The following is a 6565-nucleotide window of genomic DNA, read 5'->3' as shown; positions in this document are numbered from 1 at the left end:
CCTCTTGCTCTCCCCATTCTCAGAGAGCAGAGCTGTTGCCTTTTAACATTCCAGATGTTAAGTCCCACTGGCTGTCATAACTCATGCAGTCCAGCCCCTCTGCTTTTACAAGTCAGACTCGGGGGCTCTACCTTGCTGGGCAGGCTGCCCCTGCACTGCCCCGGTGCCCTTCCACCAGTCTGTGTAGTATGCACTGCCTCTCCACCCTTTCCATCCTCTTCTGTGGGCTCTTGTCTATGCTTGGCTTTGGAGAGTCTGTTCTGCTAGTCTTCTGGTGGTTTTCTGTGTTATTTAGGCAGATGTGAGTGAAATCTAAGCAATCAGCAGGACATGGTGAGCCCAGCAGCCTCTTACGCTGCCATCTTCTCTCCAAAACCCCTCATTCTGTTTTGTCAGCTTCCCATGCCATGTTATGCCTGATTCTAGCCTGAAAACTCCAATTTTGTTTCCTTCTTTGACACTCCTTGATTCTTCACCCTCTGTCCCCACTTATGAGGAAGGGAAACTGGTAATCTCTTATGTCATCTTGCCAACCATGTCAAGTATCCAGTTCGAGTCTCTTGTCTCTGTGAAGAATATATGGATAACTCCCAGAAATGAGCCTTAAGAAGCCCAGACACTTGTATCTCCTCTTGCACTTCTTCGTTAAACACCTTATTGTTTCTTGATCCAAAAGCAGTTAGATTAAGAAGTAAATGGGACTTTGGCTGAGTAAAGTTGGGGACATCTGGAACCACTTTCAAGCTTATAGTCTCAGATCATGGGAACCCCTTGTCATTTCTCTTTCTTCTCCATGATTTGAATGCTAAGAATGCCTGGGACCAAATCCAAGAGTGTAATCTAACCAATGTCTGAACCTAGGCACTCCATCCTGGAAATAAGATACATAATAGTAGCTCATAAATAATACAGAAAATGGGGAGCACCCAATGCTTCCCTGAAGACTCTTCCTTTGGTTGCACATTGAATAATCAGGACCATATTAAACTAGATGAGCAAAATAAGTTAGTTTTCTTTTGTGACATCACTTGGCCCCAATAAACTTTGACCAGGAGAAATGGGCACTAAGTGGATCCCTTAACTTTAATATCATTCTACAGGTGGACTTATTTTACAAGCAGTCTTAAAAGTCATTAGGGATTCCTTACATGCAGGGTTTCATGAAACTATACCAGGATTTTAATTTGTTTAATTACTGCCATTAATTAATGCCTGTGTGGACTCTATCTCTGTCTTGGATTCCAAAGATTCTGAATAAGACTTACTTTCAAATCCCCTCTTTCAGCACCCACCACAACCTACATGTTCAAATTCTTTTCAGACTCCTATATCCCCCTTTAACCCTCCAAGAACCTTCCCCTTATCCTAGTCAAGCCTTTAGAGGACAAACAGGGATGGAACCAAGAGTCTCAAAGCTATCTCAGATGAAGTTGCAATCAGACTGTAAGTTAGCCTCCACCTTTACTACACCCACTACTCAGAGTCACTATCCCCTTGGAGAAATAGTTGATAATAATGGAGGAGTTTCTAGGATACATGCCCTCTTCTCCATGGGGAACCTAAGAATTTTTAAGGACAAATTTGGTAGATTATCATAAAACCTATAAATTTAGGGATGATTCATCAGCATGAAGCTGACAGTTTTGCTGACCTGACAGGATGCTGTTATTTTATCTCATTGCTGTACCTTTAATGAGAAGAATCATATTGTAAGAAAAAGTAGAAATTATACAGATAGTCTAGTGACTGTCAACTCTCATCAAGAGATTTAACAAGTGGGTGGTGATGAGGTGCCAGAACAGGATCCCCACTGGAATTATGAGGATAATATTGGCCAGACTACATGAGACATTACATAACCTGCTAATCAGAAGGAATAAAATAATGTATGATGAAACCTGTAAATTATAAGATAGAAGAAATAACTCATGGGAAGGATGAAAACCAAGCAGTTTTCCTGAGCTGGGTAACAAGCATTCTGGAAACATACCAACAAAGACACAAAATCTTCGGAGGTTTTTTCTGTGGTTTTATTATGAGCATATATAAATGCAATAGATTACTGAACATTGATTTTGTATCCTGTAATTTCACTGATCGTTTATCCATTCTAGGAGTTGTTTTTTGTTGTTTTTTTTTTTCTTGCTGGAGTCTGTCAGGTTTTCTATATAGTGTACCATGTCATTTGCAAATAGTGAAAATTTTACTTCTTTCTTACCAATTTGGATGCCTTTTATTCCTCTTTCTTATCTGATTACTATGTTAGGACTTCCAGTACTATGTTGAATAAAAAAGTGGTGACAGTGGACATACTTGTCTTCTTCCAGGAATTAGAGAGAAAGCTATCAGTTTTCCCCACTGAGTATGAGGTTCACTGCGCATTTTTTCTTTCTTTTTTATTGTTTATTTATTTTGAAGTCAGGGGCAGAGAGAGAAGAAGAGAGAGAGAGAGAGAGAGAGAGAGAGAGAGACTCTCAACCGGGCTCCACACTATCAGCTCAGAGTCCAACCCAGGGCTGCATCTCATGAATGATGAGATCATGACCTGAACCAAAATCAAGAGTCAGGTTCTCAACTGACTGAGCCACTCAGTGCATCAGCTTCCTGTGCATTTTTCATAGATGGCCTTCAGTATGTTGAGATATACTCCCTCTAAACCTCCTTTGTTCAGGGCTTTTATCATGAATTGATGTTTTACTTTATCATATGTTTTTTTTTCTGCATCTATCCAAATTATCATGTTTTTTATCCTTTTTCTTATATTTGTGATTGACTGATTTGCAAATATTACTACCCTTCCATCCCAGGACTAAATCCCACTTAATAGGGTTAAGTGATATATATATTTTTTTAGTTTTAAAAATAATTCCAGTTAATTAGCATACAGAGTAATATTACTTTTATGTATACAATATAGTGATTAAAGAGTGATTAAACAGCATCACAAGTGCACCTATATACCCATCATTTATATATCCACCTCCTCTCTACTTTTTCTTGTGTTAACCATCAGTTTGTTCTCTGTAGTTAAGAGTCTATTTCTTGATTTGCCTCTCCTTTTCCCTGTTGTGCATTTGTTTTCTTTCTTAAAGTCCACATATGAGTGAAATCATATGGTATTTGTCTTTCTCTGGCTGACTTATTTCACTTAGCATTATACTCTGTAGCTCCATCTATGTTATTACAAATAACAAGATTTCACTCTCTTAATAAATGAGTAATATTCTTGCGTGTGTGTGTGTGTGTGTGTGTACCACAACTTTGCTATCCATTCATTAGTTGATGGACAATTGGGCTATTTCTATAATTTGGCTATTGAAGATAATGCTGCAATAAACATTGCAGTGCCATATCCCTTTGAATTAGTATTTTTGTATTCTTTGGTAAATATATAGTAGTGCAATTGCTATATCGTGCTGTTTTCCAGAGTAGCTGCACCAGTTTGCATTCCCATCAACAATGCAAGAGGGATCCTCTTCTCTACATCATCACCAACACCTGTTGTTTCTTGTGCTGTTGATTTTAGCCATTATGAAAGGTGTGAGCTGATATCTCATTGTAGTTTAGATTTGTATGTTCCTAATAATGAGTGATGTTGAGAATCCTTTTATGTGTTTGTTGGCCATCTATTTGTCTTCATTAGAAAAATGTTTATTCATGTCTTATGTACATTTTTAAATTGGATTATTCATTTTCTGGGTGTTCAATTTGATAAATTCTCTATAAATGTTGGATGCTAACCCTTTATCAGAAATGTAATTTGCAAATATCTTCTCCCATTCAATAGGTTGCCATAGCTGTGCAGAAGCCTTTTATTTTGATGAAATCCCAATAATTTATTTTTTTATTTTGTTTCCACATAGTAGTGGACTTCCAAAAGTTCAGATTTTGAACTCTGCTGCTTATAATACTTTGCAATACCTCCATAAGCAAGGGATACCTCCCCACCACCTTACCCACATTTATACCTCCCCAAGTCAACTCCCCGCACCTCCTATCTTACAAAAGGATTGCTCTTTTACTCATAAACTTGCATTTTTTGTTCTCTCAGACATCCTATTGATTTGTTGAGTGTTAAGAAAGATTTGATAACTATCTAGCTGTGCTCAAGGGACGAAATAAGCTTAGGGTTCTTCTAATCCTCTGCCATCGTAACTCCACCTAAATTTGAGAATAAAGAGTAAAGCCGTGAAATCCTAGGTGCCCAACCTTTAGCCACAATAAAAATAGAGTTCCAGGTTCCAGTGATCAATCTCTCCCTCTCTCTCTCTCTCTCTCAAGTTTTTTTTTTCTCTCTCTGGGTGTAACCATACTGTGTGGCCCCAGGAGAGCCATGTAATTCCTAGGACTTGCAAGTAATAAACCTTATTTTTTTTGTAAGTTCTCTGATGGTTGTTGCTGAGATGCATCTTGTAATTATAACAAACACAAGGGAGGAGGAGTTAAGGTGGTGGAGCAGCATGGAGACCCTGAGCTTGTCTTATCCCTGAAATGCAGCTAAATCAGAACCATACCATTTTGAACACCTAGGAAATTGATCTGAGGATTAACACAACAATCTGTGTAACTGGAACCCCAGAACTTTGCTTGTACATGGGGGAGAAAAAAGACTATAGATGGTACAGAGCAGTTTTCATGGAGAGAAGAAAGAGAGAGAAAGTGAAAGGGGGGACAGTACAGTGCATTGTGATTGTGCAAGAAAATCACTCTCCCAAAAGTTGCTGGAGAGAAAGAGAGAATGAAAACACAGGGCACTGAACAAGAAATATGTTCCCTAAAACCATTGACTTGGAAAAAGGAGAGGGTTTCAATACCACCAGGGTTATATAAACAGTGGAGAACAGAGTCTGTAGTTTTGGAGTGCAGTGCCTGGTGGTGCTCTGGTGAGGAAATTGAGCTAATTCCCAGGAGCAGGCCACACAGTCTGAGGGATCTGTGTACAACATGGGAAGAATTAGTTCCCCTGTTTGAAGTGCATTTGGTGCAGGCCATAGGGCCTCCCCATAGGCAAAATTCCCAGCAGACCACAGAGAGTAGCCATGTTTGCTGATATTGGGGAAAAGACTTCAGAGTGCAACAAAACCTTGCACTAGCTGTGTGTTGTGATTTGCCATAATCTCTGAATCTCTGCCACTGAATGATCACATGACATTTTCGGTGCACTTAGCCATTGCTCAGCAAGAACCTCCATAGAGTGTTGGCATGGGTCTAAGCCGCAAGGGTCTCTGAAATGTGGGGCTTTTAAACACAACCCCATCTGAGGTAAAACTCTGGAGGAAGGTGCTGACTGGCAGGCAGACAGCTTTGACACAGACAAGGTAGAGGCGGGGAGTGGATGGAGGCCTTAGACAAAGGAGGAGTGCTTGGTCACCAGTCAGTGAGAACCTGAAGTTCCTGCACAATAGACTGGGGAGCTGGGTGAAGCCATTTCCACCTCTGCCCTGCACATGCATGCATATCAATCCACCCCAGTAAGCTAAGCAGCACCGCCTGGTGGAGAATGGAGCCACTACATCAAGTCTTGCCCAACTGCGCCTTCTAAGCACATTCCCCCAGAAGACCAGCACAAGTCACTTCACCTGCTTATCATACAGACTATAGAGTGCTTCATACTTTCAGTAATAGGGGAAATAATGTAACTCCCTCTGGGTTACATTCTGCTTGTAAGGTCATTTATTTGTTCATTTTCTTTGCTTGTTTTTGATTAAGTTGTTTTCTTTCTTATTTCTTTCTTTTCTTTCCCTTTCTTGGATACAGAAAGAGAAAATTTTATTACTTTAGTTTTTAAAATTTTTTTAATGTTTTATTCTGCTTCATTTTTGTTATTTTATTCTATAGGGTTTTAAAATTTTTCTTACCTTTTTTTTTCTTTTCTTTCCCTTTTTCTCTGTTCTATCAAGATTGTTTGAACAAGCAGACTGAAATACACCTAGGATATAGCTTTCTTTATTTGATTTTGTGTTTTGTTTTTAATTCTTTATTTTTTGTTTTTTATTTTGTTAATTTTTTTCTTCCTCCAAAATGACAAAATGAAGGAATTCACACCAAAAGAAAGAACAGGAAGAAATGACAGCCAGGGACTTAATTAATACAAATGTAAGTGTGATGTCAAATAGAATTTAGAACCTTGATAAAAAGAGTACTAGCTGGGGTTTAAAAAAAGCATGGAAGACAGGAGAATCCCTTTCTGTGGAGAAAAAAAGAAATAAATTCTAATCGGATCAAAATTAAAAATGCTTACAACCAAGATGCAATCTGGAATGTATGTCACGATGGCAAGGATGAGCGAAGCAGAGCAGCGAATAAGCAATATAGAAGATAAAATTATGGAGAAAAATGTACCAGAAAAAAAAAAGAGGGAAATAAAGTGAAAACCAGTCAAAACCAGTCAAAATCAGTGTACAAGACTTGGAGAACTCAGTGACTTATTAAAAAGGAATACCATACAAATCATAGGAGTCCGAGAAGTTGAAAAGAAACAAAAAGGGGCAGAAGGTTTATGTGAGTGAAGTGGAATGGAAAACTTTCCTATTCTGAGGGAGGACACAAACATCAAAATCCAAGA

Source organism: Prionailurus bengalensis, chromosome B3, assembly GCF_016509475.1.
Source record: "Prionailurus bengalensis isolate Pbe53 chromosome B3, Fcat_Pben_1.1_paternal_pri, whole genome shotgun sequence".
Lineage (NCBI taxonomy): Eukaryota > Metazoa > Chordata > Mammalia > Carnivora > Felidae > Prionailurus > Prionailurus bengalensis.
This window is presented reverse-complemented; position numbering follows the sequence as displayed.